Source organism: Rhipicephalus sanguineus, chromosome 4 (genome assembly GCF_013339695.2).
Source record: "Rhipicephalus sanguineus isolate Rsan-2018 chromosome 4, BIME_Rsan_1.4, whole genome shotgun sequence".
NCBI classification, from domain to species: Eukaryota; Metazoa; Arthropoda; class Arachnida; order Ixodida; family Ixodidae; genus Rhipicephalus; species Rhipicephalus sanguineus.
This window is the reverse complement of record NC_051179.1, coordinates 86860300-86878643: the sequence shown is the minus strand read 5'-3', so window position 1 is coordinate 86878643 and position 18344 is coordinate 86860300.

Sequence of the window (18344 nt, the reverse complement as noted above, 5' to 3'; positions counted from 1 at the left end):
GGCGCTGAAGGGAAGAAAAAAAAAAGACCGAAAAAAGACGCGGACATTACATTCTGTTCTAACTGTCTTACTCAGGAGAGCTACGTCATGGGTGTGTTTTCACGCAGCTTGCGTAAGGTAGGAAACAGTAACTTGTTCAACCAATCATCCTTCAGATTACGATGTAACTGATATTAGAGTCAAGCGCCGCTTGCTGCTTAAACCGGCTAGCGCTGGTCGAGCACTTTAGTTAAATAGACGACGAACTACTACGTACGAGCGTATATTTCAATGAGGACAGCAGGATACTTTTCCAGCGGCTTCAATACCACGATTTCACTATCCTCGAAGCATCTCACATACATTGACTATGTCACTTTTTCTGGAACCACTCCCGTGAGCAGTAGCGGAGCTCGGTTACCTATTCTGGCCCTTATATTCATCCAGTGGTGAAGATTTCTCACTATCGCTCTCTGCTGTGGGCTATCGTATAGGTATTCTCGCCTATATAGTGGTTACATTGGGCGACAAATGCTCTGGAGATCGCGTGCGACAATATAGCATAGTGCGAAAGTCCTGTTGCAGTGCGTGATGTCTCAGGTTCGAGTCCCGGCCGTATCCAGACCGGACGACCTGCTTACCTTTATCACGCGTTCTTTCTTAGCGGCCGCGTCAGTTCCTTCAAGACAGGAGATCAATTTTTCGTTCCTTTTCCTGTCTGCGAAAGAATAAAGAATAAGTAACGACAACGTGATCTTTCGCTGGACGAATATACTCGGAATAATGAAAATACCGAGTTCACCGCCAATCCTACTCATGCAGTAAGATAACTAAGACATTAAAATAAGCACCAAAACAAGATAATAAGAAGTGAACTATGACTACAGCAGTACTGCGACAAATACGCAGTCCGTCTGCGGTGTCAATAATACGATTATGCCCGTCGCGCGGGGCGTGCAGTGTAATTTCGTTTGAATGACATTTACTGAGCTCACTGTCATTTTCCCAGCATGCTGTCAGACGACCAAACCAAGAACCCCTTATGCATTCGTCTATGATGACTCAAAACAGATAGACGTCGTCTTTTTTCTTTTTTTTCATTCGAATGCATTGCTCCCCCCGCCCCCGAAAGCCTTCTGCACCTAGCGTAGTTTTGCACCGCCTCAGGGATCGGAGGCATTGCAAGCTTTTTGCGCCTTGCTAGCCTCCGAGATCGGCCACCTATGACCAAGCGAAGATGTCGTGTGATGACTTCACCATGGGCCGTCATGTTATGCGACGTCACTGTGGAGTTATGATGACATCGTGATGACGTAATATGGCGACGTCATTACATGATGATTTCTTGCATGAATGGTGTCGAAGCCGACGGTCAGTTTTTGTGTATGATGAGACATCAGGTTTTGCCTTAAAAGTAATTTGAGTGTGGTATGATCGTGGTATGACTTTGGGCAGAAGAAACCCTGACAAAGCCCACATTTAACGCGGGGATACCTTTTAATTTGCTGTATTAACAGTAAAACAGCTCCTTAAGAAACCCCACCCAAAACTCACAGGGTCCCTTATTCAATCCCCTAAGACCACTCGATGGCGAAAGCAATATTTATCTTCTTCTTTCGCTTCTCAGTCGATGTACTGATCACCGCCTCCTCTCCTTCCCCTAAACCTTCTCGCACCTAACGTGGTTTTGCACTGCCTGCAAGATTCTCACCTCACCTGGTTTTGCGCTGCCTCCGTGACCCGCCCACCTTCGACCAAGTGACGATGGCATGTGGTGACGCCATTATGTGACGTCACGCCATACTTCATGCACGTATGTTTTATCTCCAACTAAATTAACTCAACATTTTCTATGATTTGTTTTTCTGCGTTCACCAATGCGCTGCTCTAAAATGTACCGTCTAATGGGAAGTCTCTCCTGCAGGCTCCTGGATTTCAGTCCTCTGTTCTTTTTCTTCAGTTTATGCACATTATATGCAATGTAGAAATCGTATTACAATTATATTATATCTTCAATCCTGATATCATTGAAACCTTAGTCTCAGGGAATCCCGGAAATCATTTTCTTAATCGGCACAAAAAGGTATTGACGTTAAGGTCACCAGTGAAGATTGGTATGGACATGTTATTAACTTATTATATCGCTATCGTTGCCGTAGTGTGAGCATACCACCGCATTGCAAACGTTTCGTATTAGCACAGTAACGTCTACGCAATTCAACCTGGTCGGCGGTGGTAAACTTAGGCGCTGCTAGAGAAATTTCACCGGCCCCCATCTTGACGTCACTCTCCGCATAGGACACTATATAAGAAGTTGTAGTATTATCCATGCTACAACTCTAATGCCCGCAGTTCGCGCATCTACGCAATCAGAAACAGTGAGCACCTCGCGAGAGCGCGCCGCCCCTTCTTGGAATTGTCTTTAATGTAGAATGCAGCGCGAAATCGAGAAACGTCGCCCCAAACCCTGTTCCCGCGTACCTTCCCATTATATTCTCATTCTATTTGTGCGTTTCTGCGTGTTACGTGCATTCGTATCAAATTTTCTACCCTGTCCAAGCCTCCACCTGTATGCCTCTTCCCGGAACTTCTTTGCTGTCTTCGTCGAAAGTGCAGAAGCGAAGTGAAAACATTCCGATAAAGGGAAGAAGCAGCAGCAGCAACAACAACAACTAGCGGACGCGTGCACGTTATTCTGAGTAGGCGCAACAGAACGGCAAGACACGTCGTTTACATCAAAGAAGGACTCACATTCCTCGTGGTTGCCACCACAGTTCACGGCAGAGAGGACCACCGTCAAAGTGACGATTGCAAATATGATGACTGCAGCGTTCATTTTAGCGCCCCTGATGTGATTTGTCTAAAAACGTGGAGCACGCGCACCGTCGAAAAGGGTCTCAGAATAAGTGCGTGCTCCCAGAAACGTTCTGGGCGCCTTTATATTGATGGCAGGAAGTAGACAGTGACGACATACTTCCTCCTCAAAATCACTTAGCAATCGTCACCTCTCGTAAACAATCAATTTCGGAGTGAGCAGAAGCTGGGAGGTAAATCGAATGCTTCCTCTCTCTCTCTCTCTTTCACTCGTCGGGCTATCACTAAGGCGAAACGCACTTTTACATGACGTCACCCGATGCCGCGTATTATGTCACCAAACGCGAAAGGTCCGTCGTTGAGGTTACGTGCTCGACACATCACCGTGAAACCTGCGACCTCGACATGAAGACAACATCGCGTGTGCTTCACACGCCTGCGGTTAAGAGAGTACGTAGAGCGATGTCCTTCTCATTTGAATGAGAGGTGCCAGAAAGTGGACAACGGACAGCTGAGGAGACACTGCAAACTGCACAAAGGCACAGAACGCAAGAGGAACGGACACTCCGGAATGCCGAAATTTCTCTCGACCATTCGTGGCATCGCGTGCAACTCAACGCACAGAGATTTCGCCCATTCGTTCCCGTCTCTGTGTGACGATTGTAGAGAGGCAGGTGGCCCACTAGCGTTTTGCGAGAGAAGCTGCATTGCACGCGATCGTGCTGTCACACGCCAAGGGTAGCTGAGGCGACAGACTATTTTCAGCGCGTGAGTGAAATTGGGAAGGTGCGTTTTAAAATGCCCTGGAATAAATTACAGACCCTTACAAGGTTATACTGCTGTCACAATCCTTGGTAAGCCAAAATCGAGGTACGTAATACAGTACAGCTGTATAACGCCGCCAGGTTGTCGTTATCGCAGTCATAATTCTTATACATATTATTACTCCTATTGAAAAAATCTGTTCCCGACCTATTCTCAGAGCTTCTCGACTTATCCCCTGTACCAGATTGAACCTGATCACTTGAGAATAATTACACAAACAATCACATTTATTCATTAACGCGATCGCGTTAAAGAGCTTGTTTCGCAGAAATTCCGGTGTAGGTGTCGGCGGTGTCCACGGCGTCGTCTTTGGTTGCGAGCGACAAATCAGCATTGTCCGTGAGCGAGAATTCGAGGCAGATGCAAACAAAGAAATAATGAAAAATCACAGTTTCGCCGCAAGTTTCGCGAAGCAATGAACGCATAGCAAGAAATGGGAATGCTACACGAAGAACGACAAGCAGCTCGATACTTGCAGCGCGCCGCTGAAGCACAAAGAAGGATGCCCGAAAAGAACGCACAGGTATACACAGGGCAAGCGTAAACTAACACCTGTCATAGTTGTTACGACTTTGTGCTTGAGCAAAGCGCTGCGAGTGTCGACAATGGAGAATCAGAAGCTCTTAGATATTTCTTTTTAATTTCAACTGAGGCGCGTGGAGTGACCCCTTTGCGTCTCCTGCCCCACGGGGGTGTCCGACGCAAGGTGCGCGCGGTTTTCTTATTCTTTTGCATCGTTCTACATCACGAGAAAATGTAGGAGCGTTGCATGATAGAAAACACGCTCAAGGTCCTCCGAGGTATGCGTAGCACCAGCGGGAAATGGTGTATATAAATAGTTCTCCGTTATTTCGCCGGCGCATGCATGGCACGTGGTTGAGTTGTGTAACACAGCGCGCTCGGGAGCGAGTGGTCGCTCGTTGGAATCGCACGTTTCAACTTCGCTGGTTAACCTTCTGTGCGGAGTGCTTGGGTGGGGATTTTATTATTATGTTTTTTTTGAAAACACTCAAGTATAGGGTCAAATGTGAGTGGGGTGCCTCGAAATTTTTTTCTTCTGCTTTATTTTTCTTTGTGCCTTTTATATATATATATATATATATATATATATATATATATATATAGGACATGATGGTGACGACAAAAATCCGCCGAGAGTGTCCATATAATTGCTGTCGCAGTAAAAAATCTTCGGTTTGAGTGGGACCGGGGATTGCAATCCGCGCCTCTCGCTCCGTAGCGCGACGATTTCAGCCACTCGGTCAAGCATACTAAAGGCGAGCTATTTATATACATCATTTAGCGCTGGCGGTACGTATATCTCGAAGGTTCTTTAGCGGTTCGATTATTACCCGCGAGATGGCGCTAAGGGCCCACGGGGCGTGGGAAAAGTACCGCGACCGTCCTGCCCGCCGCCATATTTGGTCCAGCGCGGCCGAAGCTGGGGCGGCGCGGTGTTGATTTCACGCGGAGTAACGCATGTTTTACGGATTGCGTGCGGTTTTGCAGCCCCGGATGAAGCATACCGTTGTTCGCTAACTGATTAGGAAAGAAATAGCGGCAGTTTTTACTTGCCTACACGCGCGCGCACGCGTACTGACCCGATAAAGAAATGCGAACTGCGCGGCATTTACGCGCTCGGCTGTCGGCATTTATTAACTGCGAATCATTCCTTAGCGAACTTCTGCGAGTTTGAACGTAGTATCTATCTATCTATCTATCTATCTATCTATCTATCTATCTATCTATCTATCTATCTATCTATCTATCTATCTATCTATCTATCTATCTATCTATCTATCTATCTATCTATCTATCTATCTATCTATCTATCTATCCGCCCAGCTCTCCTGGCCGTTTCGTTAATGGGATGTATACCAAATTTGGTATGGGATAACATGACTGTATGGTGAATGTAAACTGCAGGTGGTAACATGAAAATAATGACATGTACGCCATGTACGGCATGATTTACATGCCACGCTTATGGTGCGCTTGCGGCCGCTTTGCTAGCTTGATACACACCAAAATTGATATGGCGTGACAAGAGTTTATAACGAACATAAGTTACTCGTCATAACGTGCAAATCATGGCAGGCATGCCATGTGAAACATGATTTACTTGACATGGTCTCGGGGCGCTCGCGGTCGTTTATGGAAATGCATATATATCAAAATTCATATGACGAGATATTTCTGTATGACGAACGTTAATGACAGGTGGCAACATGAAAATCATGACTTGCATGTCATGTACAGCATCACTTACTTGCCACGCTCACGGTGCGCTCGCAGCCGGTTGGGTAGCTTAATATACACCAAAATTGGTATAGCGCGAGGGGACTGTATGACGAACATGAATGACAGGTGGTAACGTGAAAACCATTACATGCATGACATTAGGGTGGCTTGTTGGGCAAATTGGTACATAGTTCTTCGTAAGGAAATGCCAGCAGCACTAAAGAAAACAGAAGAAACTGAGCCAAGAAAAAAAGAGACAGGAACAGGTAGAAACGATGCATGACATGTACCGCATGGTTTACATCACACTGTCGTTGTGCACTTCCGGCCGTTTTGTTAACTGGATGTATACCAAATTTGGTATGGCATGACATCAATGTGTGACGAACATAAATTACAGGTCATGCGTTGTATATACCAGATTCTACATGCATGCATGCATGACAAACATGCGATATATAGTGAACTAGATGTCATGACATGAATGACTTCATTTGCCTCAAAGACGAACAAGGGGATATGTGCAGCTCATTTCTGGCTACTTCGCATTAGACTGATTCCCACCATGCGTGGGATCTGCCGGATTGACACAAAAGGCACAATTATACAATCACGTCACGCGCTTCCAATCTTGGTGCATATCAAGCCAGCGAACCGGCCGCGGGTGCACCATGAGCATGGCATGTAAATCATGCCTTACATTACATGCGTGCCATTTTTTCATGCTATCACCTGGTATTTATGTTCGTCATACAGTCACGTCACGCAATACCGATTTTGGTGCATATCAAGCCAGCGAACCGGCCGCGAGGGCACCATGAGCATGGCATGTAAATGATGCCTTAAATTACATACGTGCCATTATTTTCATGATACATACTGTTATTTATGTTCGTCATACAGTCACGCTACGCAATACCAATCTGTAGCAGTCACGTTTCATGGCGCACTGATATGTGAGGTCAAAGGCGTGAATTTTACGCCAAACATAATTAAAAGCTGCCCGGCAATGTTATTGTGCATGAACCTTCTGCGGCAACCACGCGAAACAAGTTGCACTAGTGCAGCGGAGACGCCAACATTATGCGAAACAACATTTGCGAATTCTCAATGAAACGCTTGCCTCAGAAAGGCGGGTATCAGTCGTGGGAACAAATTTTTCGCGCCGTATTCTGTGCAGCCACACAGCCCGTCGCATGGCAACCTTTTTCCCACTCGGAATAGGAAAGACGGCTTTGCCTGTTTCCCGCCGGTTGCTGCACCCAGGCCTTCTTCGATGCATCAACAAGCTTGCGATGAAGTGTCAAAACGATACGAGATGTTGTAATGTTCCCGCACACTTTTCTGAAGCTATAAAAACAATCTCCCTTCAAAGCGCCGTGTGTCGGCGACCGGGAGACACTGGCGAGGCGATTGATTGATTGATTGAAAACTTTATTGAAATATATACAAAGTGCTCTCGCTTGTTTGCTTCAGCACCATGGTGTAAAAAAAATGGGAAAGGAAAGACTGGCGAGGCGAGCGAGCTGGACCATTTACGTGGTGAAGCCGCCGAAAGGGCGCGGCGGCGAAGAGAAAAAAAAAAAAAAGAACGCGGTACTTTTCCCGTTCCAGTGACTTTAACGGGGCGCGCTTTAAGCTGGACCATTTATGTGGTGAAGCCGCCGAAAGGGCGCGGCGGCGAAGAGAAAGAGAACGCGGTACTTTTCCCGTTCCAGTGACTTTAACGGGGCGCGCTTTAAACGGAATCGTCGTGTGGCCGTGTTTCGTCGCGACACATCCATGGATATTGTAGCCGGAGGGCGTCCGCGCTTTGGCTTTCCTTGCGGTTTAGGTTTCCACGGAGAAGCGAAGCTAGGTTAGCGATTGGGAAGGCGATACGAACACGGTCCCGTTGCGCTATAGCTTTCCACTCTTGAAAGCGAGGCTCAAGCGTCTTGCAAGTTTTTTCCCGGTCTAGTGTTTTGCACCTTATGTCTTGATGAAGAAAACGCTAAACAGCATTTTCACGACCTGGACTTGATCTAACTGTTTGTGTTTGGCTGTCCATGGTTTTCTCGACTACGTGCCCGAGTGGGCGGAAGGGTTTTTCTCGGCGATATCAAAGATCTTTTTGTCTGGTTACATGCGATTTCACTGCCCGATTGAGGAGACCCCGTTTTTTTGCTTCCTTACTAACTTCGATTTTGTTCCAATGCGTTTTCAGTTGCTTCCCTGATTTTAATTGTTCTTTGCTGTCCTAATTTATTGCACATCTTTTTTATTTAAGCATACTTCATTCCGAGATTGTTGACCCGAAGGTCGCGGGTTTGATCCCGGCCGCGACAGTCGCATTTTGATGGAGGCAAAACACTGGTGGCCCGTGTATGGCCCGTGTATGTATGGCCCGTGTATCTAGATTTAGGTGCACGTTAAAGAGCATCAGATGGTCAAAATTTCCGGAGGACTCCACTACGGCGTCTCTCACAATCGTATCGTGGTTTTGGGACGTAAAACTCCAGACATTAGGGAGTTTTCGAACAGGGGCCCTAAACGCTGTGGGGCGCCCCGCCCCCCCCCCCCCCAAAAAAAAAATAGCGCCGAGGCCACTGCGCATGCGCAAGACCCGAACAACGTTTGGGTTTTGCGTTGGGGACGCTACTTTACAAATTTAGCGGGAGCCCCAAAGCCTACCCAAATACTTTGGGTGAAGCAAACATGACGGCACCCTCTGAAGCGACGGATCTTGGCCAAGGCTAGAATGACCTAGAATAGGGGGAGTGTCCGAAGCGCCGCAGACCATATTCGAAAACTCTTAGCTCCCGCTTGACCCAAAGCGGGCGCACGGTTTGGGGCCCCAAACCTTTGTGGCCCCTTTTCGAAAACTCCCTGTTATTAATCCGAGATTGTTGTGCCAGCGGATTTTCGCGACCAATTCTCCGCAGTGTGCATGATGTGCTCTACCCAAAAAAGAAATTGGGTGAGCCCCAGTACTCACCACTGGTCCACTAAAAGTGAATAAGAGCAGACGCGAATGCGGAGCGAGGGCAAAAATGAAATCACCGCACAAGCAGTGGTTAAAAACAGTGAAGACTAGTACTAACCATCGTGACCAATGCATTACTAAACACAATGAACCGCCCATTGCACTCCTCCATGATGGCGATCATGCGAAACAGTGTGCGGCATGAGAAATAAACATCGTGATAAACCCAAGCTAAACGTGTGTGTAACCGCACTAAGAAACACTGCCTTCATTGAACCATAGGAATTAAACTAGCGATAAACACCGGGGCCGCACGTTTCAGCATGTCTGGTTAACCATCTGTACACGGAGTCCTTGGGCGATGATTCTTTTTTTCTATAAAGCTGTTGTCATCATCAGGGTAGTATGACAGTCTAGAGGTTACGATTTGTTGTTGTGACTGTCAACTTAGACCTCAGGATTCCGAAAAGACGGAACTATATGGGTCGAATCCATCTCTTCGCTCATATGGCGCAACCGCTTCTGAAGGTTTTGGTCCACCACGGCACGATGGTCGAGACAGTGGTGAATTTGAACTCAGCCAACGCCCGCTCCGTATACGTGGTTCGTAATAGACATGGGCGACCTATAATGGACGCTGCCGCACTGGCTTTTACGCATCAGAAGTAGACGACGTGGCGTTGGAGGCGCAGCGTAGTCCCGGCAGCTCGGCGAAGAAGTTGAGGAGGAAAAGAACGGCCGCTTGGGAGTAGGCTAAGCTTGAATCGCCCGTAGCTTTCGTGATACGAAGTGCTCCGCTTAACTTGTGATGCGAGTGATGTATTCAAGTTTTAGCCTAATAAAGGGATACTGAGCCACCCCGAAGGCTAGGTGAAAAGACGCATTCTACGAACAGCAAAAACTGCTGTGGACAGCTGAGCAACATTTTGTAGCGGCAGGCAGAGCTTACAAGCGGAGCGCGAAGTTCCCACTATATCTAGAGAACTAACTCTCTCCATACAGAGGTCCCGTGGTCACTCACTTCGGTGAGCCAGCTGCATGTTGCCAAACAGCTGATTGCTGCTATTCGCTGATAGCTGACATAAATAAGGAGCTGCGCTTGGATCAGATGCGCTTCTTGTCACGGGGTGTCGCCACGTGCTGGCGCCGCGCTCTAGAGTGCGCTAAGATTGCACTGCAGTGACACTAGCGCGCACAGGAATCGCAGCGGGAAAGAGCGATCGCGTTTCATGACCTGCGATCAAGGTCGTGACGCGCGCTGACGCGGCTCCTTTCGCCCTTGTCATCCCTCCCTGTCTAGCGTCCATCGCGCTCGTCGGGACGAGAGAAGAAGAAAGTGCGCGTAAAACATCTGTACCTCTTGAGGGACTAGTTGGTGGCGCATTTAGAAAGGAAAGGCGCCAATATACACACCACGAAAGTAAGACAACTGACCCTCGTGGTGTCTGTATTACGCCTTTCCTGACAGAATTTCTGCGTTCCGCTCGTTCCCGACGGATTTTAGAAACTTTTGCGGCAATCGATTCGTGAGGCAATAAACTCCGATGCCGAGGTCATTCGATGATTACTTGGAAACCTGGCTCAGGACCCCTTTAAGAACATTAAATAACTTCCCCTTCCCCGGTACAGGGTAGCCAACCGGATATTCACCCCTTTAAGTCTCCTTGTCTTTCCTCTGCCTTTTTTTCCCTCTCTCTCTCCCTATTCAAAAATCTGTTTGAGGGATCCTTTAAGGGTCATCATCATAATGTCGGAGCCAACGCACGTGGCGAGCCCCTGTCGAGAGGAAGAAGAAACTGAGAGCCTCGAGGTTCGTTCAGCCACGCCTATCGCCACCATGTCCCAGTCGTCGTTAACCGGTAATGAGGCAAGCGCTGCGAGTGCAAGGTCGCCAGGTTCACCCGACCGCCAGCCGCGAAACCAACAGTTGCCACCGCAGCAGCTGCGTCTTCAATCGGATCCGCGACAGCCGCCATCTCTGGTGCACAACTTTGCCGACTGCACCATGGAGATGTCTCCGAGTCGAACTCGACAGAGACCGCTGCGAAACCGAACGACCGAACGCCTTATCGAGAAAAATGTTCGCGTCTGGCAACCCTCTTCGGTGCTCCTCAGGAAGGTATGCGCGTCATTTACGCTGATGTAACTGCTGCTAATGCGATTATCATTCTTAGGATATTCGACGCAGTTGTCGCTATCTATCTATCTATCTATCTATCTATCTATCTATCTATCTATCTATCTATCTATCTATCTATCTATCTATCTATCTATCTATCTATCTATCTATCTATCTATCTATCTATCTATCTATCTATCTATCTATCTATCTATCTATCTATCTATCTATCTATCTATCTATCTATCTATCTATCTATCTATCTATCTATCTATTCTGTTTGACGAGATAGCTAATCAGATGGGCCAAGTTACGTCTGTTTAGCTTGCCTAATAAAAGCGTTACTCATCGCAATAGCCGAGAAATTAATGCAAGTATTCTTTAGTAGAGTCAGATAACTTTTTCCATGTGGAGCACAAAATAACTGCTAAAGTTCTGAACACCCTCTCTTAAACATGCCCTCGGTCATGCCCGCCAAGGTCCTTTCTGGTGCGGGCAGCTGTCCATTGTGTGTTGAAAGTTCATGGATTACTTATTAAGAAGGTAAAAAAAAGTACGAAGAAAGTCCCGTGCAGGCAGGGCCTTTAAAGCGATAAGTCCGCGGGCCGCGTACTTAATGTTCTATAGAGTGATATTATTAGCGCCTTGAATTGGGCTGATTGGTACATGCTGATTTTTGAACGACGAAACAGCGCTAGAACAGGACGAAGACCTGTTCTAGCGCTGTGTTTGTGTCCTCTCGTCTTCGCCCTGTTCTAGCGCAGTTTCTTCGCTCAAAAACCAGTGATATTACTCATTGATGTGTACCTCACTTAGTAGTTTCACATTTGTAAAATGCGCAAGTAGAGTTCAGGCAGAAAGGGTCCGTGAAAAGGACAGCAGGAACGTACGCCGAAAGTAAAAAATTGAGGAGTTAAAGAGAGGCGGCAGCTCCAGTCTTGATCACGGGTCAAGAGAACAGGCAAGAAATGCCTCGCTCTTTATCTCGAATGCGTGAAAATATAAAAGCTGCCTCGAATTTCTCTGCGTTCTTGTTTTTACTTTTCAAATCGCGCAGTAAAAGGCCTATAACCCCGGCTCTTAACCCGCGCCGAGATTGTCGTCTTCTCCCAAATATAGTATCTCGAGCGACGTTCAATTCGCTTAAGTACCAGGGACGACCGCTTTCTCCGGTTTGTCCGGCCCCGTTTCGCAAGCGAACCGCGCTGCCGCCTCTCTCTAGAAAAAAAAGGAGGCCTTCAAGATTCTGCATACATGTCGTACTATATGGAGTGAATTAATGTACCACGAAGATCGCAAAAGTGACCTTTTCTGAAGTGACAGAACGGCCTCCATGGGTGTGTCTGCGTCAGCGTCAGCGCAAGCGTATGAAGAGAGTTGCACAATCGGCCTACACACTAACAAAAAAAAAAGGACTATGTGCTACTCTTTTCGGTGAGTGCTGACTTGCCAAGTCTACGACTCTTGATAAAGAGAGCACGCTAACTCTATTTTTGGTGCCATGACTCTCCGACAGGAGTATAATGATGCCCAAAGGGAGTTCACATTTCTCCTTAAAAAGAGTCACACATGCGGCAAATCAGGTCTCACAAAAAAAAAAAGGGTCAGAGGAATCTTCTTTTCTTTAGAGTGTACGCGAAAGTTTTCGATCAATGAGACAAATCATAAAACGAGAAATGTTCGGAGGAAGGTTCGAATTGAAAGTCTCCGCAACCAAATAACGTGTCGAAGTTTAGCTTGGCGGCGGCCGCATTTTCGATGGAGGCGAAAATGCTCGAGGCCCGTGTACTTCGATTTAGGTGTACGTTAAAGAACCCCAGGTGTTCGAAATTTCCAGAGCCCTCCACTGCAACGTCCCTTTGAACCCTTTACGACACGGCGTCCTCGTTTGGGGACGCGAACTCCGGAGGCGCGTCCGACGCCGCGTGTTTCTTCAAATGGCCTGAAACTCAGTAGGCACATTCCTGCACGCTTCTTGATTGGACAACTAGCGGTCATTTTACTTCATTGTCCTGCGTATTGCTGCAGATGATCGCTTAGCTGGAGACACTACCATGTTAGAAGATCGTTCGACGTGCCGCGTTCCAGGACCAACGTCAAGAGTATTTTTTTCTCTTCGCTCGAAACGAATACAACCAAAAAGAAAGTGGGCATGCTCTTCGGGCCTAATAGTTCATTCTTTTTATGCAAGTATTGAAGGTGACTAATGGCAGAATAATTAGATAATTAGTTACACGCTAAATACCATTAATTACTGAAACTCACACAACACGACACATTCCTTCGTTTTCTTTCTTGGAATCCAATAGTGAGCGTCTTGAAATCATGCCATGCGAATTTGACGCATTTGTAGACAGTGCATCATAATTTGTGTCTGAAGGGATAATCACATTGTGGTTTGGGGGCGCTAAATCCCTACAATTATTAAAATAGAGCTTGCGTGAAGGACGGTGTAGAAGTGAAGAAAAGGCGCGATGGAAATATCACCTTCTGGTGTAAAGCAAACCTATGCGACCAGTTGAGGTTACACCCACGTTGTAGTATAGGCACAACCTTTCCAACATGGACTTCGCTAAATTCTCTGTTTTCCCTTGAATCCATGTAGCTTGCAATACAGTACAATCGCTGATAAGGCACGCGGTGAAAATGCAAATGTGTTACTGTGAGTTAACACCCTCACTCCCCACCCACCTCACAATACCTGTGGGTCATGTACGAATAGACCTGTACACACTGTACCTTGTACTTCTCCTCTGCTGATTTAGGGCTATATATAAATACAAGACGTCCGAAGCTGTTCGCGTATGTGCCAAGAGATCACTGCACACAAAAGCAAGTGAGACCGTCAGATTACGTCAGCCTGGCTGGCTTTGAGCGCGACGGTCGGCCTGTCAGTTCGTGTTGGAGGCACCATCTCTTTCTCTCCCTCTCTCTCCCTCTCTCATTGCCGTTTCCAATTAATGCGTCTCGGCCGAAAGGGCTCTTGATCCCGGCGCGTAGTATCGATCCTCGCTTATCGCCAGGGGGTGCCAGGCGCGGACGGAATTAGACTGACTCCATTAGCGTATGAACGGAAGCGAAAGGACGTCGGATTTACGCTCTATCTTATACGACGTCTGCCCGGTGATGCAACGCCGTCGAAGGAGCAGTTTAGGAGCGTACGCGACACACTTTATAGTTAGCGTTCGTGCAGCGTCTCGGAGTATCGGAGATCGACGGATACTCAATGCTATGGCTGGCGCGAGGTCTGGTAGAGTGAGGGAGGCAGTATAACCGACGACGCTTGCTTGTCTTGGCATGTACCCTTGAAGCGCGAGCAAGACGACGGCACAGAAGAGGACAAGAACAAACGCGTGCACTTGTGCTGTGCGTCGTCCTCTCGTTTTCACCTATACTGGTACATTTCAGTATGGGTCACCAACATGCCCGAACTGCGACTCTGTATGGTTTGGGCGTAGTGTCACCCTATGTGCCGCTCAGTTCTAACCTGTATTCTATACAAGTTTTCCGCACTGAAACAGCCGAAATGGTTTATAGCTAAGGACAGTAAAATTTGCATCAATGTATAATTTTACAGTTTTTCCCATATGGACCTGATCGTTAAACCGGATACACAACCGTTCGGCCCGTGCACTCCGGGAAAATGCCAGTTCAGTGGGAAGTTATTTCGAATAGATGGTTTACTCGTACCTCTGCTACCCGCCTTGGCTTGGGCGATTGTTCAGTTGTAAGGCACTGTTACGGTTATCAAGCCGATCTTAATGACCGGTTAGTTCCTGGAGAAATTATAATAATAATAATAGGTCCTTTATTTTTCATCAAGCATAAGATGAGGGAGGCAGGGAGAAAAAGCTGACGAGCAGCTTGACTAGCTCCGGCCCCCCAAAATGTACACTTCGGCGCGTTTACAGCAGACTGTGCTGAACATATTGAATAACCAGAATGACAATGAGAACGCAAAGTGACAGGTTATTAAACAGTGTACATAAACAGGGCAAAGAAACATCAAGAAAAAAAATTAAGACATGGAAGAGAGAAAACATTTGGAAATAATACAATTCATTTTCATTGAAAATATCATGTAATCACACAACATTTGTTATCACAAAACATTCGTAACTAGAAAACATTTTTGAGAAAATATTTCGTGCCTAGAGAAAACCAGTGTTGAAATTCATCATGGGCAAACGAGACAACGTATGGGTTAGATTTATAAATGACAATGGTGCTTACAGAACATAAAAATTGTTTCAAAACAAGCATTAGAAATATGAGGGGAGAACCACTGCAAAACTATGAATACAATTAAACTTCAACATTTGAAAAAAAAAAGTACGCAGTTTTTTGTAGATGATCTCTCCGGGTGCAATGTTTTGGTTGCTAAACAAGTTTAGTAACTCCGGAAGCTTGTGTTTTAGCATTTGTGTCCCGTAATTTGTTCGACATAACGGTACTTTCCAAGTCTCTGGATGGCGCACTGAATATGGCTGCATCCTCCTTTCTAAACAGGCTAATCGAGCTAGGAAATGGCCGTTATCTTTAATTTCGGATTTGTATGCTATGGACAGGCGGTAAGAATAGAGAGATGGAATACGTAGAGTATGATGCCTATGGAAAAGCGACGCTGAAGGATGATCAAAAGCCACATTATATATATACCGTAACATTTTTTTCTGAAGGGAGTACAGTATTCGTAAATTCGTGAATGTCGTTGATCCCCATACAAGATGACAGTAGATTACATGTGAATAAAATAGCGAGTTATAGATAAGAAGTTTAACGTACGTGGGGAGAGTTCGTCTGTTTAGATACGTTATCCCTACAATGCTAGATAATTTTTGTGCTACATAACTAACATGGTCGTCCCAAGACATTGTTTCCGAAAATAGTACACCTAGTATCTTAAATGTTTTAACTCTGTCTATAAGTGCGCCGTTATACACTAAAACTGCATCGGTGACCACGTCCCTGTTTTTTGGCCGGAAAACTACAGCTTTTGTTTTGGTAGTATTAATCTTTAATGCATTGTAATCGGTCCACTTACCTAGCTGCGTTAATGTATTGTTTGCTCTATCCATTATATCCGACAATACCGTACCGGAGAAAAGTAAAGTCGTGTCATCGGCGTAAATTACAAATTTTGTGGTTTTATCAATATTGACAATATCATTAATGTACAAGTTAAATAGAAATGGACCCAAGATACTTCCTTGTGGAACACCGGACAAAATTGGTTTGATGTCGGAAGAATGGCCGTAGAAGAAGGGCCAATACCTTACCGCGAAATCCATACTTTTCGAGTTTTTTTAATAACAGGCTATGATTAAGATAATCAAAAGCCTTCGTGAAATCTACGTAGATGCCCAGAGCCAAGTGTCGATGTTCAAAAGCATTCAAAATGAACTCCTTCTGTTCTAACAGAGCGAGTTCTGTTGAGCGCTTTTTCCTGAAGCCGAATTGCGCCGTATGTATTATCTCATGTTTATCGCAAAAGCTGATCAGTCTTGACAAACAAACTTTTTCGAGGCCTTTAGAAAATATGGGCAAGAGGGATACTGGCCTGTAGTTAGCTATACTATTTTGTCTCCCTTTTTGTGCAGAACAGTTACTTTGGCTATTTGCATTCGTTTTGGGAAAACCCCTTCTGCTAAGCAAAGATTAAAAACATGTGTTAGGCTAGGTGCTATAAGGTCTATCACGTGTTTGACAGGTTTTATTTTAATACCATCAGCATCGCTACTAGCACTGTTGTTGAGCCCTACAAAAGTAGAGATCACCTCTGTGGTTGTAACAGGGTTAAGAAAAAACGTTTTGTCGCAAGTACGTTCTAAGTAATGCAGGGCATTGTCATTAATTTCTCCGGTATCAATATTGACGAAATAATCATTGAACAAATCTGCTAGTCGTTTTCCACTAAATTCGTCGTCATTCTGTCTTATTTGTGTTAAAATTCCTGAATGCCTCGATCGATTTAATAAAGCGTTTAGATTTTTCCACGTTATGTCTGCTCTTGACTCAGACATAGAAAAAAGGTCACAGAAATAGTTATCCTTAGCCTTTCTAATTGCTTTCGTAGACTATTACGATATGTTTTGTAAGTTCTGAGTAGCTCAACATCGCGAGTTTTAAGAAATTTTTTAAACATTCTGTCCTTAACCTGAATCTTGCTAGTAATTCAGGCGTAATCCATGGCTTACGAATTTTTTTCGATGTTCGTAAAAGCTTGTGCGGAAATGACTGATTGTATAGAGACAAAAAATTATTCACAAATTTACTATACGCGCAGTCAGGATCGCTTTCTTTGAATATTTCGCTCCAATCAAAACTTTCTACTTTCTCTCGGAAAGTCTCCAATGTTCGAGGTGTTATTTCTTGAAAGGCCATTTTTTGTTCGTTAGTTATCTTAAGCGTATTTGTATACACACATAAATATATGCTGTTGTGATCGCTAATGTCTGTACTCATGACTCCCGCCTTTCGTCGACAGGGATGTATATTTGTTATGAATAGATCAAGTAACGAAGAAGAGGTAATGGTGAGTCTTGTAGGCACGGTAATAACATTACTACAGCCAAATGAACAAATTGTTTGTTCTAGCGTTCTTTTGTTAGCGGTGTCAGCTAACATGTTTACATTAAAATCTCCTCCTAGTATGATATCATAGTTATAATCACCTACGTAGGAAAGAAGGGATTCGAGGAAACGCATAAAATTTTGAAAATTGCCGCTTGGGGGTCGATAAACAACAGCCACTAAGGATCGGTTGGAGATCACAGACAGACATTCATAGTCAGTGTTCATGCGACAGAACTCCGGTAACATATCGCAAATAATATGGCCTTTCACCATCATGTATACACCGCCCCCTCTGCTAGCAGTTCTATTTAGCAGAAAGTTTGATACCCAGGGATACTGAAAATATTGCTTTTTTCGGCATACCACGTTTCCGTAAGCATGATTATATCAAATGCGTTTTCTAGCTGGTTGAATAGCACCTCCAACTGCGTTCCCTTGTTTACAGCGGACTGTACATTCAGATGAAACATTTTGATAGAACTAGCCTGCTCGTGTCTACAAAGCTGTCGAAATTCTTCTGGTTCAATAAAGTCACGAGTTGCCATGATCGAAATTCAAATCAAAGTAGTACTAAACAATTGGAATACAAGGCGTCTTATTCTACTCTCTCTAAATCAGCAGCATCACGCACAATGACTGCTCTGTCGCCATCCTTCTTTCTGATAAAAATTTTGCCATTCTTGTGCCACGCATACCTGTAGCCATGGTCCTTGGCCCAGGCTTTTGTCTGTCCTAGCAGAATTCTGTTAGCTTTCGTCAGATTCTCCAGAATGTAGCACTGTTCCTTGGTTTCTTTCAGCACATGTCGCTTGCTCAGAAATTCTT